Source organism: Triticum dicoccoides, chromosome 3A (genome assembly GCF_002162155.2).
Source record: "Triticum dicoccoides isolate Atlit2015 ecotype Zavitan chromosome 3A, WEW_v2.0, whole genome shotgun sequence".
NCBI lineage: Eukaryota > Viridiplantae > Streptophyta > Magnoliopsida > Poales > Poaceae > Triticum > Triticum dicoccoides.
The window spans coordinates 117,823,849-117,837,884 of NC_041384.1; positions in this window are offsets into that span (position 1 = coordinate 117,823,849).

The following is a 14,036-nucleotide window of genomic DNA, read 5'->3' on the forward strand; positions in this document are numbered from 1 at the left end:
AAAATATTTCCGTTCTCATTAAAGGGTGATGCTAAGATATGGTTTAATTCTCTTGATCCTGGTTGTGTGCGTAGTCCCCAGGATATGATTTATTACTTCTCTGCTAAATATTTCCCTGCTCATAAGAAACAAGCTACTTTAAGGGATATATATAATTTTGTGCGAATTGAAGAAGAGAGTCTCCCACAAGCTTGGGGGAGGCTTCTCAAGTTATGTAATGCTTTGCCTGATCATCCTCTTAAGAAAAATGAAATACTTGATGTCTTTTATAATGGACTAACCGATGCTTCCAGAGATTACCTGGATAGTTGTGTTGGTTCTGTTTTCAGGGAAAGAACATAGGATGAAGCTGAAATTCTATTGAATAATATGTTGACAAATGAAAATAATTGGACACTTCCTGATCCTATTCCTAAACCAACTCCGAAGAAGAGGGGTATTCTATTTCTCAGTCCTGAAGATATGCGAGAGGCAAAGAAATCTATGAAAGAAAAAGGTATTAAAGCTGAAGATGTTAAGAATTTACCTCCTATTGAAGAAATACATGGTCTTAATTTACCGCCTGTTGAAGAAACAAATGATCTTAATCCTTCACCTATTGAAGAAATACATGGTCTTGATAACCCGACACAGGTAGTAAAGGTAAATTCTCTCTATAGATATGATAAAGCTGAAATCCCATTTACTAAGTTTGCTAGCCCATGCTTAGATGAGTTTGATAAATTTATGGTTAAGCAAGAAGACTTCAATGTTTATTTTGGTAGATAATTGAAATACAATTCAAATATGCTTGAACACTTGGGTGATTATATGGCTAATGTCAAAGGTGAACTTAAACTTATTAGTAAACATGCTTCTATGGTTACCACTCAAGTAGAACAAGTACTTAAGGCTCAAAATCATTTGCTCAATGAATTGAATAGTAAGAATAATGATTATGTTGTTGGAGTGGCTACTAGAACTGGTACAATGACTCAGGAACCTCTGTATCCTGAAGGCCACCCTAAGAGAATTGAGCAAGATTCTCAGAGAAATAATATAGATGCACCTAGTCCTTCTAAAAGGAAGAAAAAGAAAAATGATAGGACTTTGCATGCTTCTAGTGAACCTATTGTTGATACACCTGAGAATCCAAATGATATTTCTATTTCTGATGCTGAAACACAATCTGGTAATGAACCTGAAACTAGTGATAATGTTAATGATAATGCTCATGTTGATGCTCAATCTAGCAATGCTAATGATATAGAAATTGAACCTGTTGTTGATCTTGATAACCCACAATCAAAGAATCAACATTATGATAAGAAAGACTTTGTTGCTAGGAAACATGGTAAGGAAAGAGAGCCTTGGGTTCAGAAACCCATGCCTTTTCCTCCCAAACCATCCAAGAAAAAGGATGATGAGGATTTTGAGCGCTTTGCTGAAATGATTAGACCTATCTTTTTGCACATGCGATTAACTGGTATGCTTAAAATGAATCCTTATGCTAAGTACATGAAAGAAATTGTTACTAATAAAAGAAAGATACCGGAAGCTGAAATTTCCACCATACTTTTAAGGGTGGAATACCAAAGAAACTTGGAGATCCAGGAGTACCCACTATACCATGCTCCATTAAAAGAAACTATGTTAAAACTGCTCCATGTGATCTTGGAGCCGGTGTTAGTGTTACGCCTCTCTCTTTATATCATAGACTTGATTTGAATAAGTTGACACCTACTGAAATATCTTTGCAAATGTCTGACAAATCAACTGCTATACCTGTCGGTACTTGTGAGGATGTGCCTGTTGTAGTTGCAAAAGTTACTATTTTAACAGACTTTGTTATTCTTGATATTCCCGAGGACGATAGTATGTCTATTATTCTTGGAAGACCCTTTTTGAATAATGCAGGGGCTGTTATTGATTGCACTAAAGGCAATGACACTTTTCATGTTAATGGTAACGAGCATACGGTACACTTTCCGAGGAAACAGCCTCAAGTTCATAGTATCAACTCTATTGGAAAATTTTCATCGATTGTATTTGGAGGTTTTGAATTTCCTCTTCCTACTGTCAAGAAGAAATATGATATTCTTATTATTGGGGATGTGCATATCCCCGTTGAGGTAACATAGTGTTATTCGAAATTTCTCCGGTTCCATGTTATTCGGAATGAGTTCGTTAACAAGACTTGATCAACCTTGTTAGTGGATTCCTCTTGATGATCATGAGATGGATGAAACTAGAAGGCACAACCTTCTGTACCCTCCTTTTACTTTCTGTTATTTATATTAAATAAAATAAAAATAGTATTTTTCTGTCTGTTATCTGATTATCCGTGCAATATAAAAATACCCCGAAAATAAAAGTTCTCCAAATGCCCTGAAATTTAAATATGTTTTTTTCTAGAATATTTGGGAATATTTGGCACTGAGAACACAGCACGGGGGTCATCCACCTGGCCACGAGGGTGGAGGGCGCGCCCTACCCCCCTGGGCGCGCCCCCTGCCTCGTGGGCCCATGGTGGCCCTCCTCCACTTATTCATGCACCCACACACTTCTTCTTCCTCCCACAAACATGAATATCAAGTTCATACCCGAGTCCAAGCTCATTTTGCTCCCATTTTTGATCTCCTTGCTCAAAGCACCTCTCACAAAACTGCTTGGGGAGATTGTTCCTTGGTATGTGACTCCTCCATTGGTCCAATTAGTTTTTGTTCTAGTGCTTTATTCATTGTAAATTTATGCTGCCTAGGTGACCATGTTCTTGAGCTTGCATGTCAAATTTATATGGTCAAAAGTAGTTTTGATGCATGATATAGGCTCTAGGCACTTGTAGGAGTAGTTGCTATCAATATTATTGAGCTTTGTTCACTTTTATTTTGAAGTTACTAAAAATTTCAGAATTTTTCAGAAAACAATGAAGAGATTTTTGAGGGGCTCATCGAGCCGAAGCTCGAAGGAAAAGGCACAGAAGCCCAAATATAATCTGCCTCGTACCGCGGAGGTTCGGTCGTGTGCATGGCCTTCCGATGATTTCTTGAGAGCAGCCGGGATTTATGAAGATTTTTATGAATTGGCTGAGAATGCAGGCCTCGCCGTTTTCCTCCACGACCAACGCGACCAGTATCTCTTACTCGCAAATATCTTTGTGCAAAACTTTCATTTCCATTCTAGGAGCTCACCACCTACGGTGGAGTTTTATTTATATGATGAGCATAAGGAGATGTCACTTTATGATTTTTGTCGGGTTTGTTTGGTCCCTTTCGAGGGCACGACAGAGGAACCACATTGCAGCGATGTGGATGGGTTTATTTATACCATCACTGTATGGGAAACGAGGAAGGTTTCTGATGCACGAATCACTAGCATACATTTTTCCTGTTTTACGCTATTTTGCAATATTTGCTAGTCGTTGCTTAATTGGTCGCGGAAACTGTGGAAACCTTAGTGTTCCTGATATTATTATTTTGTTCCACGGTTTATTTAGTGATAACTCTGTTAGTATGGGCGGTATTATTGCTAAACGGTTAAGTCTGAACCATACCAAGGGGCCCATCTTTGGAGGCATCTATGCTTCACGCCTAGCTGCACATTTTAACATACCTATTAGGCATTATGAGAAGGAAGAAAAATTGCTGCCTCGTGTTTACTTAGATTATAAGAGTATGGTAGCACACGATTTTATTGTTAAGAATAGGGAAGGGGAGCTTAAATACAATTTGTTCTTTGATAAACATCATCCTGAGACTATTACCCTGCCTGCTCCTTCCTTGTTTGATTTATCTGCAGGCCAGTACCTTGTTCCGTTAGAGGCTATTCACGCCTATCGGAACCCTACATCAGCTATAGAGCCAGAGTCGGAACCACAAGTTGATCCTCCACGACAGTCTAATTACCATTGGGATCCGGAAATGATTGCTAACCAGTGGCAGTCAGAGTCCTCTTCATCTTAGTACGACCCCAACTATTATTATGGATATCCACCAGGCCAACCGTGGCCGTAGACCAACTTAGGCCAAAAGCCTAAGCTTGGGGGAGTACGTATTTCTCACCGACATTATATTCATGCTCACACACTTATTGCTAGATGTCGGTGCTCATACTTTTTCATTGTATCATCCATGCTAGTTTATTTTCTTTTTATGCTTTCTTCTTGTGTGTTTAATAAACCTTAAGAAAACAAAAAAAATTAGTTGTAGCTTTTAATTAGTTTACTTTCCATGCTTGTAGTAGTAATTAAAAAGAAAACCCAAAAAGAATTCATGTTCTTCTTTTGCTTGTTGGGAGCTTTCCCGTGTAAATAGTTTTATTTCTTTTCTTTTCTTTGGGGTCGATAGGAGAAGACCATAATTAAATTGTTGAAGTAGCTCTTATATGCATTATTGTTGATCTGACAAAAGAGCCCATATTGCCTTGTCTTCTCCTGTTTATTGAATGCTCGCAGATTCTAGCTTAGTCCAATGCACATGCACTATTATTATTATCCACATCTTTTGGTCGTGCAAGTGAAAGGCAATTATGACGATATATGATGGACTGACTGAGATGAGAAAAGCTGGTATGAACTCGACCTCTCTTGTTTTTGTAAATATGATTAGTTCATCGTTCCTGATTCAGCCTATTATGAAAAAACATGTTTGCAATGACAACTAGAGATCATAGTTTCTTGTGCCATGCTTGATTAGCTAGGAGCTTATAATGGTTTACCTTGCGTGCCAACATGCTATTAAAATGGTTGTGATGTGGTATGATAGGGTGGTATCCTCCTTTGAATGATTTAAGTGACTTGACTTGGCGCATGTTCACGCATGTAGTTGAAACAAAATCAACATAGCCTTCACGAGATTTATGTTCATGGTGGATTATATCCTACTCATGCTTGCATTCGGTGTTGATTAATTTTAATGCATGTTCATGGCTGTTGTCGCTCTCTAGCTGGTCGCTTCCCAGTCTTTTGCTAGCCTTCACATGTACTAAGCGGGAATACTGCTTGTGCATCCAACTCCATAAATCCCAAAGTTATTCCATATGAGTCCACCATACCTGCCTATATACGGTATCTACCTGCCGTTCCAAGTAAATTTGTATGTGCCAAACTCTAAACCTTCAAATAAATATCCTATTTTGTATGCTCGAATAGCTCATGTATCAACTAGGGTTGTCCGTATCTTCCATATTAGGCGGGTTATTCTCAAGAGGAGTGGACTCCGCTCCTCACTCACGAGAAAAGTGGCTGGTCACTGGGATGCCCAGTCCCATGCTTTATGCAAACTAAATCAAAATAATTGCAAACGGGCTCTTGTTAGTTGGAGGCACTCGTTGTTTCGAGCAAGCCATGGATTGATGCTTGTTGGTGGAAGGGGGGGTATAAACTTTACCATTCTGTTTGGGAACCGCCTATAATGTGTGTAGCATGGAAGATATTGCCATCTCTTGGTGTTATGTTGACAATGAAAGTATACCGCTCAAAATATTATTCATCTCTATTTCAAAACCGAGCTCTGGCACCTCTACAAATCCCTGCTTCCCTCTATGAAGGGCCTATCTATTTACTTTCATGTTGAGTCATCATCTTCTTATTAAAAAGCACCAGTTGGAGAGCACCGCTGTCATTTGCATTCATTACTGTTAGTTTACATTGAGTATGACTTGACTGGATCTCTTTTACCATGAATTACAATGTCTAGTCAGTCCTTGATCTTTAAAGGTGCTCTGCATTTATGTTTTGCGGTCTCAGAAAGGGCTAGCGAGATACCATCTTGTTATATCATATTATGATTGTTTTGAGGAAGTGTTGTCATCCGAGATTTATTATTATTGCTCGCTAGTTGATCATGCCATTGATATGAGTAAATTTGAGACCTATGCGTTATTGTGAATACGGTTAGTTCATAATCTTTGTTGAAAACTTGAATGCTGGCTTTACATATTTACAACAACAAGAGCAAATAGAGTTTGTAAAAGTTTTTCTTTTTCACTTTCAGTTTATCAACTGAATTGCTTGAGGACAAGCAAAGGTTTAAGCTTGGGGGAGTTGATACGTCTCCGTCGTATCTACTTTTCCAAACACTTTTGCCCTTGTTTTGGACTCTAACTTGCATGATTTGAATGAAACTAACCTGGACTCACGCTGTTTTCAGCATAATTGCTATGGTGTTATTTATGTGCAGAAACAAAAGTTCTCGAAATGACCTGAAACTTCATGGAACAACTTTTCAAAAATAATAAAAAATCCTTGCAACAGATGAAGGCCAGGGGCCCACCACCTGTCCACGAGGGTGGGGGGCGCGCCCCCTACCTCGTGGGCCCCCTGGAGCTCCTCCGACCTCAACTCCAACTCTATATTTGGTTTCGGGGAGAAAAAATAAGAGAGAAGGATTCATCGCGTTTTACGATACGGAGCCGCCGCCAAGCCCTAAAACCTCTCGGGAGGGCTGATCTGGAGTCCGTTTGGGGCTCCGGAGAGGGGAATCCGTCACCATCGTCATCATCAACCTTCCTCCATCACCATTTTCATGATGCTCACCGCCGTGCGTGAGTAATTCCATCGTAGGCTTGCTGGACGGTGATGGGTTGGATGAGATTTATCATGTAATCGAGTTAGTTTTGTTAGGTTTGATCCCTAGTATCCACTATGTTTTGAGATTGATGTTGCTATGACTTTGCTATGCTTAATGCTTGTCACTAGGGCCCGAGTGCCATGATTTCAGATCTGAACCTATTATGTTTTCATCAATATATGAGAGTTCTTGATCCTATCTTGCAAGTCTATAGTCACCTATTATGTGTTATGATCCGTTAACCCCGAAGTGACAATAATCGGGATCCTTACCGATGATGACCGTAGTTTGAGGAGTTCATGTATTCACTATGTGTTAATGCTTTGGTCTGGTACTTTATTAAAAGGAGGCCTTAATATCCCTTAGTTTCGCTAGGACCCCGCTGGCACGGGAGGGTAGGACAAAAGATGTCATGCAAGTTCTTTTCCATAAGCACGTATGACTATATTCGGAATACATGACTACATTACATTGATGAATTGGAGCTAGTTCTGTGTCACCCTAGGTTATGAATGTTACATGATGAACCGCATCCCACATAATTCTCTATCACCGATCCATTGCCTACGAGCTTTCCATATATTGTTCTTCGCTTATTTACTATTCCGTTGCTATTGCTATCATCACTACAAAATACCAAAAACTTTACTTTTTCTATCATTACCTTTTGCTACCGTTACCACTACTATCATATTACTTTGCTACTAAACACTTTGCTGCAGATATTAAGTATCCAGGTGTGGTTGAATTGACAACTCAAATGCTAATACTTGAGAATATTCTTTGGCTCCCCTTGTGTCGAAACAATAAATTTGGGTTGAATACTCTACCCTCGAAAACTGTTGCGATCCCCTATACTTGTGGGTTATCAAGCCCAGATTCCGCAAAATGGCTTGAGGCCATGAAATCTGAGATGGGATCCATGTATGAGAACAAAGTGTGGAGTTTGGTTGACTTGCCCGATGATCGGCAGGCCATTGAAAATAAATGGATCTTCAAGAAGAAGACTGACGCTGATGGTAATGTTACTGTCTATAAAGCTCGACTTGTTACAAAAGGTTTTTTGACAACTTCAAGGGATTGACTACGATGAGACTTTCTCACCCGTAGCGATGCTTAAGTCTGTCCGAATCATGTTAGCAATTGCTGCATTTTATGATTATGAAATTTGGCAAATGGATGTCAAAACTGCAGTCCTGAATGGATTTCCGGAAGAAGAGTTATATATGATGCAGCCGGAAGGTTTTGTTGATCCAAAGGGAGCTAACAAAGTGTCCAAGCTCCAGCGATCCATTTATGGACTGGTGCAAGCCTCTCGGACTTGGAATAAACGTTTTGATAGTGTGATCAAAGCATATGGTTTTATACATACTTTTGGAGAAGCCTGTATTTACAAGAAAGTGAGTGGGAGCTCTATAGCATTTCTGATATTATATGTGGATGACATATTGCTGATTGGAAATGATATAGAATTTCTGGATAGCATAAAGGGATACTTGAATAAGAGTTTTTCAATGAAGGACCTCGGTGAAGCTGCTTATATATTGGACATCAAGATCTATAGAGATAGATCAATACGCTTAATTGGACTTTCACAAAGCACATACCTTGACAAAGTTTTGAAGAAGTTCAAAATGGATCAAGCAAAGAAAGGGTTCATGCCTGTTTTACAAGGTGTGAAGTTGAGTAAGACTCAATGCCCGACCACTACAGAAGATAGAGAGAAGATGAAAGATATTCCCTATGCTTCAGCCATAGGCTATATCATGTATGCAATGCTGTGTACCAGACCTGATGTGTGCCTTGCTATAAGTTTAGCAGGAAGGTAACAAAGTAATCCAGGAGTGGATCACTGGACAACGGTCAAGAACATCCTGAAATACCTGAAAAGGACTAAGGATATGTTTCTCGTTTATGGAGGTGACAAAGAGCTAGTCGTAAATGGTTACGTCGATGCAAGCTTTGACACTGATCTGGACGATTCTAAATCGCAAACCGGATACGTGTTTACGTTAAACGGTGGAGCTGTCAGTTGGTGCAGTTCTAAACAAAGCCTTGTGGCGGGATCTACGTGTGAAGCGGAGTGCATAGCTGCTTCGGAAGCAGCAAATGAAGGAGTCTAGATGAAGGAGTTCATATCCGATCTAGGTGTCATACCTAGTGCATCGGGTCCAATGAAAATCTTTTGTGACAATACTGGTGCAATTGCCTTGGCAAAGGAATCCAGATTTCACAAGAGAACCAATCACATCAAGAGACGCTTCATCTCCATCCGGGATCAAGTCCAGGTGGGAGACATAGAGACTTGCAAGATACATACGGATCTGAATGTTGCAGACCCGTTGACTAAGCCTCTTCCACGAGCAAAACATGATCAGCACCAAGGCTCCATGGGTGTTAGAATCATTACTGTGTAATCTAGATTATTAACTCTAGTGCAAGTGGGAGACTGAAGGAAATATGCCCTAGAGGCAATAATAAAGTTATTATTTATTTTCTTATATCATGATAAATGTTTATTATTCATGCTAGAATTGTATTAATCGGAAACATGATACATGTGTGAATACATAAACAAACAGAGTGTCACTAGTATGCCTCTACTTGACTAGCTCGTTGATCAAAGATGGTTATGTTTCCTAGCCATAGACAAAGAGTTGTCATTTGATTAACGAGATCACATCATTAGGAGAATGATGTGATTGACTTGACCCATTCCATTAGCTTAGCACTTTATCGTTTAGTTTGTTGCTATTGCTTTCTTCATGACTTATACATGTTTCTATGACTATGAGATTATGCCACTCCCGTTTACCGGAGGAACACTTTGTGTGCTACCAAACGTCACAACGTAACTGGGTGATTATAAAGGTGCTCTATAGGTGTCTCCGAAGGTACTTGTTGGGTTGGCGTATTTCAAGATTAGGATTTGTCACTCCGATTGTCGCAGAGGTATCTCTGGGCCCACTCGGTAATATACATCACTTAAGCCTTGCAAGCATTGTAACTAATGAGTTAGTTGCGGGATGATGTGTTATGGAACGAGTAAAGAGACTTGCTGGTAACGAGATTGAACTAGGTATTGAGATACTGACGATCGAATCTCGGGCAAGTAACATACCGATGACAAAAGGAACAACGCATGTTGTTATGTGGTTTGACCGATAAAGATCTTCGTAGAATATGTAGGAGCCAATATGAGCATCCAGGTTCCGCTATTGGTTATTGACCGGAGACGTGTCTCGGTCATGTCTACATAGTTCTCGAACCCGTAGTGTCCGCACGCTTAAAGTTCGATGACAGTTATATTATAAGTTTATGTGTTTTGATGTATCGAAGGAATTTCGGAGTCCCGGATGTGATCACGGACACGACGAGGAGTCTCGAAATGGTCGAGACATAAAGATTGATATATTGGAAGCCTATATTTGGATATCGGAAATGTTCCGGGTGAAATCAGGATTTTACCGGAGTATCGGGGGTTACCGGACCCCCCCCCCCCCGGGGGGGGGGGTTAATGGGCCTTAGTGGAGAAGAGGAGGGGCGGCCAGGGCAGGCCGCGCGCCCCCTCTCCCTCTAGTCCGAATTGGACAAGGAGGGGGGCGCCCCCCTTTCCTTCCTCTCTCCCTCCTCCTTCCCCCTTCTCCTACTCCAACTAGGAAAGGAGGGAGTCCTACTCCCGCTGGGAGTAGGACTCCTCCCTGGCGCGCCTCCTCCTGGCCGGCCGCCTCTCCCCCCTTGCTGCTTTATATACGGGGGTAGGGGGCACCTCTAGACACAACAATTGATCTCTTGGATCTCTTAGCCGTGTGCGGTTCCCCCCTCCACCATAGTCCACCTCGATAATATCATAGCGGTGCTTAGGCGAAGCCGTGCGTCGGTAGAACATCATCATCGTCACCACGCCGTCGTGCTGACGAAACTCTCCCTCAAAGCTCGGCTGGATCGGAGTTTGAGGGACGTCATCGAGCTGAACGTGTGCTAAACTCGGAGGTATCGTATGTTTGGTACTTGATCGGTCGGATCGTGAAGACGTATGACTACATCAACCGCGTTGTGCAAACGCTTCCGCTTTCGGTCTACGAGGGTACGTGGACAACACTCTCCCCTCTTGTTGCTATACATCACCATGATCTTGTGTGTGCGTAGGATTTTTTTTGAAATTACTACATTCCCCAACAGTTTATTATTCATGCTAGAATTGTATTAACCGGAAACATAATACATGTGTGAATACATAGACAAACATAGTGTCACTAGTATGCCTCTACTTGACTAGCTCGTTGATCAAAGATGGTTATGTTTCCTAACCATATGCATGAGTTGTCACTTAATAAACGGGATCACATCATTAGAAGAATGATGTGATTGACTTGACCCATTCCGTTAGCTTAACACTTGATCGTTTTAGTTTACTGCTATTGCTTTCGTCATGACTTATACATGTTCCTATGACTATGAGATTATGAAACTCCCGATTACCGGAGGAACACTTTGTGTGCTACCAAACGTCACAACATAACTGGGTGATTATAAAGGTGCTCTACAGGTGTCTCCGATGGTACTTGTTGAGTTGGCATAGATCAAGATTAGGATTTGTCACTCCGATTGTCGGAGAGGTATCTCTGGGCCCTCTCGGTAATGCACATCACTATAAGCCTTGCAAGCAATGTGACTAATGAGTTAGTTGCAGGATGTTGCATTACGAAATGAGTAAAGAGACTTGCCGGTAACGAAATTGAACTAGGTATTGAGATACCGACGATCGAATCTCAGGCAAGTAACATACCGATGACAAAGGGAACAACGTATGTTGTTATGCGGTTTGACCGATAAACATCTTCGTAGAATATGTAGGAACCAATATGAGCATCCAGGTTCCGCTATTGGTTATTGACCGGAGACATGTCTCGGTCATGTCTACATAGTTCTCGAACCCGTATGGTCCGCACGCTTAAAGTTCTGTGACGATCGGTATTATGAGTTTTTGTGTTTTGATGCTCCAAAGGTAGTTCAGAGTCCCAGATATGATCACGGACATGACGAGGAGTCTCGAAATGGTCGAGACGTAAAGATCTATATATTGGATGACTATGTTCAGACACCGAAAGTGTTTCGGGAGGTTTCGGACATTTACCGGAGTACCGGGGGGTTACCGGAACCCCCCGGGGAGTATATTGGGCCTAATGGGCCTTAGTGGGAGAAGAGGAGGGGCGACCAAGGGCAGCCGCGCGCCCCTCCCCCTCTAGTCCAAATTGGACAAGGAGGGGGGGCGGCGCCCCCCTTTCCTTCTCTTCATCTCTCCCTTCCTTCTCCTCTCCTACTCCAACTAGGAAAAGAGGGAGTCCTACTCCCGGTGGGAGTAGGACTCCCCCCTTGGCGCGCCCTCCTCCTTGGCCGGCCGCCTCCCCCTAGCTCCTTTATATACGGGGGCAGGGCACCCCATAGACACAACAATTGTTATGTTGATCTCTTAGCCGTGTGCGGTGCCCCCTCCACCATAATCCACCTCAGTTATATCGTAGCGGTGCTTAGGCGAAGCCCTGCGTCGATAGCTTCATCAACATCGTCACCACGCCGTCGTGCTGATGAAACTCTTCCCCGAGCTCTACTAGATTGTGAGTTCGCGGGACGTCATCGAGCTGAACGTGTGCTGAACGCGGAGGTGTCGTACGTTTGGTGCTGAGGATCGGTCGATCGTGAAGACGTACGACTACATCAACCGTGTTGTTATAACGCTTCCGCTTAACAGTCTATGAGGGTACGTGGACGACACTCTCCCCTCTCGTTGCTATGCATCACCATGATCTGCGTAGGATTTTTTTTGAAACTACTACGTTCCCCAACAATAATGAACTCTCATCTCCCTTCATTGCTTCAAGAATATATCACCAAAGACTCTTTCATGACCATATCAAATTCCACTATGAATGTCATCTTGGTCACCACATGCTCTTCTAAAACTCCATCGTAATGTCTTGAGAGGCATAATGAATTCTTCACTCTAGTTTCTTGCTTCAAGACTTGATCAACGGAAAACCCAACACATGAGCTTAACATGAACTTGTGTTGAAACCATAACTTGAATTCTTCTATTTGATTATTATCTCAAGCCCATCCTTACAAGCCCACAAATGTCAACCTTTGAGATCCTCTAACAAACTCCATCTTGAACATATAATGAGGACTTCTTCGAATGTTTTGATGGCATTCTTCCGACATAAATCCAACATGCTTCATGCATCACTATGGAACATTTCTTCATATAGGATTCAATGCACTTGATGCTCCATAGGAATTGTCCATGAATACCAAAGCTTAGAGCAAATATATCTTCATATATATGGACTTCATCCTTGATTCCTTCTAATATCCTTGATGCACCTTCTATGGACAATACCTTCAAATATATCTCAATGAAAACATTAGTCCATAGAGATTGTCATTAATTACCAAAACCACACTTAGGGGTTACATGCCCTTTCAGTAAGCCTTGGAAAATGATCATAGATCACAAATACATGACTAGGAGGATAAATATCTTTGCTCCTAACTTGTCCCCCAAGGCCTCTAGATTCTGGAAAGGGATCAAATCCATTATCCAAACTCTGAAATTTGGTTACAGATGGAAGATTAAGTCGGGGAATACTGTAAGATTCTGGGAAGATACCTGGTTTGGCACTTATCCTCTGGTTGTGCAATTCTGGCCTATTTACTCCATTTGTAATGAGCAAACCAAAAGTGTCAATGAGGTTTGGGATGGGCATCAGCTGAAACTTTCTTTTAGAAGAAACTTTGATGATAAGCTTATGGAGCAACGGTATCAATTAGTGGAGATGGCTAACAGTGTCGTTTTCACTGATGATATTAATGCTCTGGTTTGGCAACTAGAAAACAAAGGGACTTATTCTGCTAGCTCTCTTTATCATGTGATTAGCTTTAGAGGGGTGCAACTAGTCTTCATTCTTTGTGTCTGGAAACTTAGGGTTCCCCCGAAAATTCATGTTTTTCTCTGGCTCTTTGCTAATAATAAGCTGACGACCGAAGACAACCTTAGAAAAAGGCAGATTATTAAACCTATGGATTGTGTTTTCTGCTCTGATGTTGAATCTAGTGCTCATTTATTCTTTGACTATGTAGTTGCTAAGCAGATTTGGCCCCTGGTGAAAGGGCATTTTGGGATCAAAATTGGGGCTGGTTTCAAATCAGTAGCCAAAATTTGGGTCTCAAATAAAAAAACTCTACTCTCAATACTGTCAGCTCTGCTGTGCTTTGGTGTCTTTGAAAATATAGGAACTCTATCATTTTCAATAACACCTTATGGATCTCCATCAAAGAGGTGTTGAGTCTGATCCTAAGAACTATCAAAAACTGGATTGTGCTATCCCCACACAAGTGTGTGGAGAGATTGGAGGCCTTCTCAACACATCTTGCAGACTTCGTTCGGCAACCTTTGACGATCAGTGGCTGACAAGGGGGGTGTCACAT